We start from the raw sequence: 12,888 nt of genomic DNA, 5'->3' as shown, positions 1-12,888 counted from the left end.
GGTGCCAAGCTACAACTCGTGTCCTAGAAGATAGAAAGGAGTGTGTATCGACTCACTCATGGAACCTGTTCGTCATCGATTACCGTGCATGTATAATCCCTCATTCACTTGACGCTCCTTGGACGACTTAGGGTATGGTCAACTGTCAAACCCTATTCGATCATCTGAGTTAGTACTTATACATTTATAAATCATTAGAGAACTCTTATCTGATATTTCACTACCTTGGCCAAGATCTTCATCGCGTCATTTTCCTTGAGTTGTCACCTCTTAAACCGAGGGTGGATGATCCCATCTTGACCACTCAATCGTCTTCGTGAACTTCTTGACGTACCCGAACTAAGACCGTTTAGAATCCCATGATTAGAGACTCGTTGGCCATAGCCAAAGTACAACCGTCTGTCCACAAGATGTCTTTGGTGTCTCAGGTCTAAGGACCGCTTACACAACCATGACGTGAATCGATCTGATTGACAGTTCGGTATAATACCATTAAGGGATTTGTCTGAATCAATTCAGTGAACTCTTTTCACTAAAGAGCACCCACTATCTATCCTTAGTGTCCCCACACCAATGGCTATGGGAACGGCCATACTCATCATATGAGTGAGGCTAGATAGTGTTATTCTATCAGGATTCTTCAATGTCCTTCTCGCGTATCCTTCGAATAGTAATGTTTAGAACACATGCTTAAAGACTAGTGATATCCGTATTATGATCTCATCGTAATTCACTTAGTCCGATCATCTATTCATGGACTTCATTATGAGCATCACACGTGCACTATAATGAATATGGTCTATTAATGAACATGAAACGAGATGTGGAATGTGTGATTGGCTTGCCGGCCACATATATTTCCATCAAATTCATGGTAGAGCAATCATGAAATTGAATTTACAAGGGATTCAATTTTTTATATAAATAATCATGTCCTTTATGCTCAATCAACTCTTATTTTTATCCCTTGAAGTTCATCTTGAAGTATAGATGAAGGATGATGTAGGATGGCTATGACTAACACTGGTAGGATAACCTAAACAGAAGGCGCCACAAGTGTGGCTGTGCGGGCGACCTTGGAGTAGGCGGTTGCACGTGATGGCCAAGCGGCGGCCGACAGTGCAGGCAGTTACAAGTGGCTGCAGAGCAGACAGGGAGCGGCGCTCAGTGCGTGGGCGGGCGGCCGTGTGCATGATGAGCGTGGGCAAGTGGCCGTGCAAGCAACGGGTGCACGCGCGGCGGTTGTGGGCAGGCTGCAATGGGTGAGAGGTGGAGGTGCAAGCAGAGAACTCCCCTCTCTATGGAGGCGGTGAGAGGTGGCGGCAGCGTCGGCAAAGAGGGGACTAGGGCAACTTCTCTTAAAAGAAGAAAAACTTCAATTCCAAATGAAAAATCACCAAGTAGTTCATTACAGCATTGGCCTATGTATAGGCCTTAGAGGAAAGAGAAAACATAATATAACTGTAAAATTCAAATCCAATTTTAAATGACGCTCAGATCCTGGTTCTGACGTTGATGTAGCAACATGTCATGACACGGGATATCTCGTGCGGTAGTGGTATCATGTCTGGTGATAGTGTGTAGTCGTGTGCGCCATCAAAGGATGGCGATGAAACTTCCTGAATATCTGTAAAGATGGAAAAAATATAGAACCATCTTTAACGGTTAGTCCTTGTAAAATTTGTCATGATAAATTATATTAATGAGCCAATTTTTTCAACCCAAGTTTGATATGTATTTAATATCTTTGAATGTATATTTATTTCATCAAGTTGATCTGCTAGAGTCTTTAAATTATTGGGAAAATTCTTCTAGATATGTTTACTTGACCCCTCTTCTTGAAAATTCATTATTAAAGCCATAAATATTTCTCTCAGAATATTGCTCTCATAAACACGTATTTTGATGAATGTTCAAATTAATGCATGACCAATAGGGGTTGTGATCGAGGACAATAGGTCATCAATAAACTAATTGAATAATTGTAAATGAAGGTCAAATAGTCATCCATAGTTATATTGAAAAGCTACTTAGTTTGGCCATATGGTGAACAAGTCAAATCATATGGTGGACTTGGATTTTCTGTGACATGAAGATAAGCATATTATCTAGCACTCTTCCAATACTTGACTGAATTTGACCTCATTTTATTGGTTTAGTAACTTTGTCCAATTCCTACTTACTACCTTTGGCTATTTAAGGCTGAATTTAATGATGATTTATTAAAGAATAGTTTTTTCTCTATACATCTCAGAGGTATTTTGAACCTAAGGCAAAAAGTTAATATAAAAGTTTATAGTAAAAGGATTATTGTTTCATACTTTCTAATCATAATCAATACATATGACTATTGGACTGTTGATAAATTACCATTATGTCATTTTGAATTTCCCAGGCATATATGCCTTAATTTTAAATTATCCTTCTCATTTCCCTTTGGAAAGTGCAGTCCAAAATATAGAGAGACTTTTCAATCCCTCAAAAACTTTCAAGAATTTTTTCAGATTTTCTTGAAGAGGATATTTTTTTGATATCATCAATCTAAGTCCATAGAATTGTAAATCCTGGTTTTTTGGTGGAGGGTGATTCAAGATTCAAAGGAAACAACGCCAGGATCCGGATTTAAACAATCGTAGACTAATTTTAAAAATAAAAATAAAATAATAGACTATTGTACTGTTGATAAATTACCATTATGTCGTTTCAAATTTCCAAGTCCATATGTACCCTAATTGTAAATTCTCTTCCTCCTTGCGCTTTGGAATTTTAAGTTCAAAATATAGAGAGATCTTTCAATCCCTCAACCAATTTCAAGAATTTTTCAGTATTCCTTCTAGAGGATATTTGTTGCTACCATCAATCTAAGTCTGCAGGGTGATTCAAGATTCAAAGGAAAGAAGGCTGGGATCCAGATTCACACATCCTCGACCTTGTGACAAGTTTGGTATATCTTACATAATTTTTTATTTATTTTGAGATTTATTTGATCTGACTGTGAATATTTTGTAGGAGACAACAGTTTTTTGTAATGGTGTTGTCAAACCATACCAATTGAACTGTCTCATTAGGTGCAGGAATGAATAAGATATTTCAGTTTTAAGCTCTGAAGGTCAAACATGAATCTACGAATTTCTTCCAAGAGGATTTGAAGAAAGAATGAACGCAAACACAAAGGTATTGCTTCAGGGAGGTCATAATTATATTTTCAAACTTTTATCTCTGAATTAATAAACTTCTGATCTTAAAATATTCATGTTGAAATACATGAAATTAGGCCTTGCTTTGGATATTATTTAAGGACTGGTTGTACTAAGTGTGATTGACGAGAAGATATCATTCATAAATATAATTTTCTTGTTAGATCTTTGTGTTCAGTCTGGTTAAAGCTTTGGGGGACATGTTGAAGTAGGTCAAGTGAAATCATTCCATGGAAGACTTTAGGGCTTGTGGACAATAGAGCTTCATCAATTTTTTAATTTTTCTGGTATGTTTGTCCATCCTTATTTCCAAGTGACTGGATAGGGGGGCATTCACACAAACAGGACGGATTCCTAAAACAGTATTCAGGATTAGTGATGGCGCAGCATCACCGGACGTCATCGAGCCAGCACGCGAGGAGCCACCGGACGTCATCGAGCCAGATCGCGAGGAGCCACCATCGTCATCGAGCCTGCCACCGTCACGTGTCCAGCCGACACGACGAGCCGCCGCAGCAACGCGCGACCCCGAGTTCAAATACTCGGCATGACGTACACGCACATTATCATCGGAGCAGCCCACTTTTCCCCTCCGCTTTCGTTTCATATCTTATCTGTCATCTCTTTACATCTTTTATTTCTTCGTCACCGTGTCTTTCGTGTCGTCGTGTAGTGAGGGGATGAGCCCATATGAGGACATCTTCCCCTCACATGGGCCTGACAAGCCCATTATCTTTTCTTTTCTTATTTTCTTATCTTTTTCTTTGTTGTTAAAAGGGGGCCCACCTTCACCCATTATATAAGGGGAAGAGGTGGGCGTCCAAGACCACTCTTTGAACAAATTGGGAAGTTATTTTCTACGTGGAGTCGAAGAGTCACGTTCGCGGAGAGGAAGAAGGAAAGAAGAAGAAGAAGAAGAAGAAGAAGAAGAAGAGAAGAAGAAGAGAAGAAGAAGAAGAAAGGAGAAGAAGGAGGAGAAGAAGAAGAAGAAAGGAGAAGTAGAAGGAGGAGAGGGAAGAAAGAAAGAGGGAGAAGAGCACCCTCTGCCGGCGCTCGCCGACGTTCGTCACCCCACCGCCGCCGTTCGCCGCCCGGCCGCCGCCTGCGGCCGTAAAAAAACTGCCGGCGCCGCTCCTGTCAGTCTGGTCGTCGATTCCGCCGTCCCCGCCGTTTCACCACCGCCCTTTCCCCTCTCCGTCTCCTACCACCGCCCCCCCTCCTCATTCCGCAGCCGCACGCCCTCTCCTCACCCATTCTTCCCGTGCGGCCGTTGCACCCCGTTGGCCGTGCCTTCTACCCGCTTCCCGCTTTCTGCCCGTCGCTCTGTCTCCCTCCCGTCAACCAAACCCCCTCTCAGGCTTCTTTTCTTTTGTTTTCTCAGCTCACCCTCGCGTCCCTCCTTTTCTTTTTTTTTCGCCGCGCTACTCCATCTACCACGATCACCCATCGCGCCCTCCTTTTCTTATCCCGCCGCGCTAACTCCATTTACCACGATCACCCACCTAATTCCTCACCCCACCACCTCTACGCTTCCTTCTCCCCATCATCTGCCCTTCGGCTCCCCCCTTCGCCGAAACGCCACCAACCGATCACCCTACCCTCCCACCAGCGGTGACCCGTTCTGGCCAGTAAGTGTTCAGTGAGTGCGGCCCGTGCCCGTCATCGGATCCAACGGTCGACGTCGTCCCGATTGGGTGCCCCTCAACTACGCGCGAGCTGCTGACGGCGACGGTTTCTCCTGCGCCCCACCTTCGACATCTCCTGCCTGCTGCCCCGGATTCCCGCGTCCTCACGGACCTCCGATTACGAATCAGTCGCCAGCGTGACGACGTTATTCCCCTCACCCACTCTCCTTTACGTCCTTTACCTTCTTCAGTGCACTTTCGGTTCGCCTCTACCGCGCTCGGGTTAGATAGGTGAGCGTGAGACAGGTTGAGACAACGACGACATTTCTTGAGAGTCTTTACCCTTCCGGTACGAGTCGGGAATACCCAACGCGTGTGAGCACTTCAGCGGGAAATTTTCCGTTCGGAGACATACTCGCCCTCGACCCTCTCGGGCGAGGTTCAGGAGGCCCGTCAGGCCTCACTCAGGCAACCCGTCATTTCTCTGGGACGGCAATCACCGCTCGTCGGCGCACGCACGTACTATATTAGGGTTTTCATTCATTTATCTCGTCATTATCCTCTGTCCACCCGCATTCATCGGACGACGTCCATCGACGTAGTCCGATTAGTTACTTGATACAATACCGAGCCCTTACCCTCGGTGACGACCGGACGACGTCGCGACGACGTTCGGCATCAATTAGCCTAAGCTGTCTAAAAAAATAGTTGTATCTCCCATTTCCTCTATCTCATTTCCATGGCAGAAAAATCGTAGGATAATTTAAAAAATAAAAAATAATCGAACTAGATAACCCAATTTACATCCCCCCTCTTAGGTTATTCCTTATCCATTAAACTAAGATTCTCATTACAATTGTAGGACACATTTAGGGAATGGGCACCAAATTTGAAAGAATGATGTCTACCAACCTCAGTTTATTGAGACTCATCATCCTCTCATTGGAGTATCCACTCGTCATTTAGCATTGTATAAAAGAGTGAAACATAATAACACGAATATTTTGAGGGTGATGCAAGGAATTTGGAGGAAGTATCACTTTTCGTAAAATACACTAAGCTTTTTGCCTTGGTTAAATACTTGGGAAACTCTTTTCTATGAAGTATGAGGAAATCAATATGTTCACATACCTTGTGCTTAAATTTTTCCACACCAGAAATTGAGTTGTCAAAACAATGTCTTGAAGACATTCAGGTGCCTGTCCTCGAGAAGAATCCCGACATCAAGTTACTCTAGGATCTCATTTATGATGTGAAACGACAACGGCCGGGATCGATCGGTGCGTTTCACGTCACAGGATTATGATGCAAATGTATGGGATGTAAGCCGAATGATGAGAAAATACGAATGAGCAAATAAGAACTTGACGGATAGCGACGTCGGCCGTACCGATCAACGAGAGAGGAGTGATCCTAAGATCAAACTCCCAATGACCCGCTGGACCTACGAGACGTCTACTAAGTGAGGGCGTCTAACAGCCCTGGAGTGTTCGGCGTCCAAGTCGGATGACAGTCCGTCTACCACAAGAATCCCTACGCTCGACAGGGTGGCTAGTCCTATCCGATGGTGTTCAAGAATATCGCGGTAGCGTACGCGATAGGGGAAGGTGAGACTGTCGAAGATAATAATACTGGAGTTTATGGAGGGGAGACGAGACTGACCTTTATATCGCTTTGTCCAAGGCGTCCAAGTCGTCGAGCGAATGCTTAGTGTCGGATCGTGCGGGCGAGTGTCATTGACGAGGATGAAACCGGGTGTGGACGGTGCGGTCGTAACTACCAGCAGAGAGCTGAGTCCACGGGTGGCGTGTAGCAAGAGTCGGAGCAGAGGGTGCACAAGGCGTGCGCTTGGCTGGCGCACGGCGCAGCCGTGTGGACGGGCAAGACAGCGAACCAAGTATCATGGGAATAGTCGTGTGGGTGGGGCAGAAAACCAAGAAATCGGTTATGGCATAGAGGGTGGGAGTCAAGAAATCAAGAAAGGTGAGGGCGATGGGAGGGCGAAGGGGAGGACGAAGGGGAATCAAGGAGATATGGTGAGATCAAGAAATCAAGAAATTCAAGAAATCATGAAATCAAGAAATCAAGAATTCAAGAATTCAAGAGGAAAGAAAGGTGGACGATCAAGAAAGGCAAGAGGAGGCGGTTGGGAATCAAGAAACGATGGGGAAAAGGAGGGTGGGCGATCAAGAAAGGCGAGAGGAGGCGGTTGGGGAATCAAGAAACGATGGGGAAAGGAGGGTGGGCGATCAAGAAAGGCAAGAGGAGGCGGTTGGGAATCAAGAAACGAAGGGGAAAGGAGAGTGGGCGATCAAGAAAGGCAGGGGTAGGGGAAGGGCGATCAAGAAGGCAAGAAGAGGTGGTTGGGTGATCAAGAAGGGCAGGGGAAGGGGAGAGGGCGATCAAGAAAAGGGTAGGGGAAGCGGTTGGGCGATCAAAAATTTCAAGAAAATGGAGGATGAGAATGGGTGGCGTTCAAGAATCGGCGGGAAAGATCAAGAAATGGGGTTAGATGATCAAGAAGCGAGTGTGAAGGGATGGCGTCCAAGGAAATATGGGCGAGATGGGCTGGATGAAGGAGAAGGGGGGGGGATCAAGTACCTGGCTGGCGTCGGGTTCTTGATGGTCGGGGCAATGCTCCCTCGACGCAGCGGATTCCCAGCTTGGTCGCGGCGTCGATGACGTTCAGGAACCTCCAAGAATTCCCAGAGTGATCTCGACGGAGACTCTTCTCAGCCCTGAAGGACAGCAACTTCTTGAAAATCTTTAACCCGTGCCGGAGTGATCTCGACGGCACGCTTCAGCACGATCCTCCCAGAGTGATCTCGACGGAAGAAACGTGGGCTCTACCCACGGAGTGATCTCGACGTGGGGTGGGGCTAGCCAAACCCCCTACACTAGAACTACGATAGGGGGAAGATCAATTGCAACTCAATTTTCAACAATGACTTCCAAATGTTCCTTGGGCATGCCATCCCCTTATATAGGGAGGATGGGTGCCAAGAGAACGTGGGAGAGGACGAACCGTCGCAAGACGTGGTTCGGCCTCTCCTTACAAATTCAAAATACAAATGAAAAAAGGAAATGAAAAATGAAGGACGGGGCCCAACACTGGCCCAATCCCTAAATCCAGAAATATAAGAAAAAAAACAAACATAAATGAAAATGCATACTTACCCAGAGTACTTAAACCCCGGATGGCGAGCGTCGGCGCAAGCTGCTCATCGTGGCTGTTGTCGTCTCGTCGCGTCATCCTCGAGATGGGTCTTCGTCTTCGTGGCGTCGTCCTTGGGATGGTCCTCCATCAATTTACTTCCTCTCAAATCAGTCTTCAAGGTCTGGTTGATTTTCTCAACATCAAAACCTCCTAGTGGGATGCATAGACAGTAGAAGAAATATGAAAGGGGTTGGCGCCAAGTCTAGATGGCATGGTCACCTATATCAAGTACCCCCACTTATTGAAGGACTTTTCACAGAAGTCCTTAAGATTAAAGTATACCCACAAATGTCCTTTTAATCTAATGTGTACAACCCTCTACAACTACCTATCGTTCTAGTTAATAATTTTAATGGTCGAATAATGTTTATTATCAAGCCTTACAAATGAACTATGTAGACATATAAGTTTCTAGCCCATGTGGTGCCAGTCTACACCTGATGCTCTTGAAGATACACAATAGTTTTTTAATTCGCTCATCGAACCTTGACCATCATCGATCACCATGTATCTATAATCGTTAATTTGCACAAGATTCATGAAAGATATATGGTGTTAGTCATCAAATCCTAATTTTCATTCATTTAGGACTGACGTGAAATGAGGATCGTTGAATAACACCTTCGAGCACCTATAATATCCCAGCCAGGGATTTGATTCGTCTTCCTCCTCAAGTCAATATCCCCTAATACTGAGGGTAGACATTCCCATCCTGACCACTCAATCACCGGTCTATAATTCTTGTTATATTTGAGCTGACACATGTTTGACTCCATTGTTAGAGACAAAATACTGCCATCCATACGAACTATGTCCTCAGTTACTAAGTCGACATACCATTTATGAAATTGTGATATGAGTCAACCTTGTTGATGTTTAGGGATTTTCATGTATTAGTTCAATGATTTCTTTATCTAAAGAGGAAGAAATCATCCGTGCTCGTGTATCTACACTAATGGTCGTAGGATCAAGTTATCATATGAGAAGGATCATTTGGTGTTATTTTATGGAGGATGATAACACCCTAATTTCGGTCTTTATTTCATGTTATTAGCATGATTTCATGCATTTAAAGAGCTTAAAATTGGGCTGTTATCATATATTTGCATGAAACTAATGTTTGCAAGTAATTTCTGATTTTTCCCTAATTTTCTGTTAATTCTATGAATTTTAAAGGATTTATTGAAGCTCGAAATAATTATTTTTGAATGAAAATGGCATATTTAATATTTTATTTTGACATTTAACAGCATGGGAATGAATCAGTGAATTTTCTAGAATTTTTTACGAATTTTTAGGATTTTTCTGAGATTTATTTGAAGAGGAAATGTATTTATTTCAAGGAAAAAAGTATATTTATAATAGAAAAAAAGTATTTTTTATTATTTTTGAACTTTCAAGGGCCTTTTTGCAAACTTTCGTTGCAAAACGACCCTGAAAACAGCTCTCGGTCGCCACTGCAGGTGTAAAGATCCAATTTAAAATTTTACAGGGTTTTATTGCAATTTTTAATATATATTTTTAATGTTTTTAGGAGAAATCGGAGGAGAGAGAGTGCGCCAGGCGCATATACGCAATTACTTTTGGGCGGCGTCCAAAAGCAATTCCAGGCTTTTTAAGGACTTTTCTGCAAAAAGGAGGCTTCAAAATGTGCCAGCCAATGAGAGAGTGACACGTCATTGCGTGTTTAAAAACGAAATTAATAAATAAATCAATTCTAAATCCAACGGACTAAATTGGTTTAAAATTGATTTATTAAAATTGATTGATCCTGAAGTCCGATTGAGATGATTTTTTTATGGATTTGTTCGTCTTGATCCCCTCTTTCTATCTGTATGGTTGGATCATTCAGATCCAGCCTACATTGATAAATAAATATTAAGTACTAAACGGGGGTAAAATCATGATTTTTACCATATAACCTAAATATAAAAGCTAAATTTCGAGAGGGGGAGCTCATTCTGGATGGTTCTCTATCACAGCTGCAAGACAGAGAGGAGCCCCAGCCTGGATCAACAGTTTTAGTACTTTTTCCTTTCATTGTATTTAAACTTTTATGCATTTTGAATGAAATAGGTTGAGTTGTTTGTTTCTTCATCTCTATTCTGATCTGAACTTCTAAATCGCTTGGCTTGAGCGGCATGTACAAGTCCTGATTAGGATTGAGAGGAGAAATTGAGGGATTCACCTGGGCATTCAATTCCATTCCAAAAGAAAACTCTAAAAAATTTAGTTTTAATTCTTAGGATACTCAATTACCCCATTTTAGTTCTGAATTATCAACTTGCAAAAATCAACCAAACCCAAATTAAAAATTCCTACCAACCTCTCTAATTGAATTCTTTGATCCATCCAATTGAATCAATTAATTCAATCTAGAGCCCACATTTCTTCCATTCTTCTCACCTCTTCTACCCCCTTTCTCAATTCTCATATAATTAGGGTGACTTGATCCTCGTTGAAGATCAAATTCACTCTAATTAGGATTAAAACACCAAAAAGATAATCACATTGAACTTCCTACTTGCTTCCCTTGGACGACACTCACACTTATCACTATACATGTTAAGTAGAGTTTTATAAAATTTATTGCATAAGCTAGAATTCACAACGACAAGGGCTAAAAATTCATAATTTTTAACCCTATTTTCGGCTTATCAGAGGACTAAGATATCCTTTTAAAGTATCCAACAATTAAGACTATCAAGAACCAAAATATGATCTCATGATAATTCACCAAGTCCTCACTCACATTCATGTGATTTATTATAAAGATGGCATGATAATAATAATAATGAATAAATATTTATATTAATGGAATGAAATAAATAACAGAAGAGTGCTTGGCATGACAATCCCATAATATCTGTCAATCTCCTATTTGGATTAAAGACAACCCCATAATATCTATCAATCTCCTATTTGGAGTAAAGACAATCACCATCATTAAATAATGTCAACTACGGTTAAAGCCTCATGAGGTTGGGATTTTATTATTGGGTCTATTATGTTGTCTTTTAAAGCAACCTTTTCCTCATTCACAACCTCTTCTAATATGAAAACTCATAGTCTAATTCCTTTCTTTACTTAGATAATTCATTAATAAAATATCATCATTGAAAGCTAATATTAATTAAATTAACTAGGTTAAATACCATCACTGTTTGTAATCAACTTATTGGAGGCGAGGACATCAACACAACTTCTGCAGACACGCGGCCGCCGTTGCCCGACCAAGTCAACGCACCGGCTTTAGTCACAACTCCACCTGCGCACACCCCGACATGCGTCATGACACGTCGTCGACAACTACACGACCGGCTGGACAACGACCAAGTCGACGCACCGACATCAATCACGTCTCCCCCTACGCACGCCCCGTCACGCGTCATGACACGTTATCAACATCAGATCAAGAACTGCCCTTTGACGTGACACGATACCACGTCGCCCATCGTTAATTTTATTTTTATTTCTCGCATTTTCTCTTTCCTCCAAGGCCTATATGTATAGGTCAATGTTGCAAGAAACATTTGGCAAAGTTATATTCAAGAATTGAGTTTTCTCTTCTTGGAGGACTTGCCCTAATCCTCCCCTCTTCTCCAGATCGCCACCGCCGCCGTCGTCGTCACCGCCACGCGTTGTCGACCGCAGTCCTCTCCTTATCCCTCTCCCTCTTCTCTCTCTCTACCTGTTCGCCCAGCGCCCCAGTGCCAGGCCGCCCAGCGCCCACGCACCAGGCTGCCCAGCGCCCAAGCACCAGGTCACCCTACGCCCAAGCGTAAGGCCGCCCAGCGCCCACGCGCCAGGCCGCCCAGCGCCCGAGAGCCAAGCCGCCCAACAACCAAGCGTTAGGCCGCCCAGCACCCAATCAGCCAGACCGCCCATGCCCAGGGCCGCCCAGCGCCTAGGGTCGCCGCTCAACCAGGCGGCCCCGCGCCCGTCCACCCAGGCGCTAGGCCTCCCATGACATGGCCGCCTAGTGCTCAAGCCACAGGACGACCAGGTCACCCAGCGCCCGGCCGCCCAGGCACCAGGCCGCCCACATCGGGGCCGCCCCGCACCCGGCCACCCAGGCGACAGGCTGCCCACGCTAGGGCTGCCCAACACCCAGGCCGCCGAGCGACTAGGCCGTCCAACGCTTGGCAGACCAAGCGCTCGATTGCCCAAGCCATGGCCACCCAACGCCCAAATCGCCGAGCGCCACCTGATTGCCCGTCGACCATCCTCATTCCTTGAAGCCATCCACGTCTCGACCAAGCCCCGCGTTGACCAGCGATACGACCAGAATTCCCTGCCTCCTCGTCACGCACCCCGGGTGCCGAGGTATCCCTTACACTCTTTGGTGCCCTGTGTTCTTCGTCCAGTGTTCCTCGAGAAGTCTTCCACCACCATCGGATTTGTTTGAATTTTCTGGAATTTTCAACAACTAGTGGATTAGGTCTTTTCTTCTGTTTTCCCGTGAACGTGAATTCGAGGTATTTATTTTGGTGCTTTTCATCATCACGGTGGTTGAAGGCATTACTCCCCCCCTCGACGAGGAAAGGGGCTACACCACCATTATTTCATCAGATTTAAATCTCTCGAGATCGACCATGTGAATTTGTGGTCTATTTTATCCACCTCCTCCCAAAATCAATCCCCACGTATAGCATCACATCATCCTTTTCCCCAATCTCATCAATCGTCTACACTCCTCATCACCCGTCGTCCCCTTTACCGTCACCATAGCCGCCCTGCACTAGTTGTCCTGCATCACTTATACAATAATATTTATAATAAAACTTTGATATTAAAATCTAAATGATAAGTAGACAAATTTCAATGATTTAATTCAAGGTAATTAGAA

The sequence above is a fragment of the Wolffia australiana genome, chromosome 14 (assembly GCF_029677425.1).
Source record: "Wolffia australiana isolate 7733 chromosome 14, ASM2967742v1".
Taxonomy (NCBI): Eukaryota; Viridiplantae; Streptophyta; class Magnoliopsida; order Alismatales; family Araceae; genus Wolffia; species Wolffia australiana.
This window is presented reverse-complemented; position numbering follows the sequence as displayed.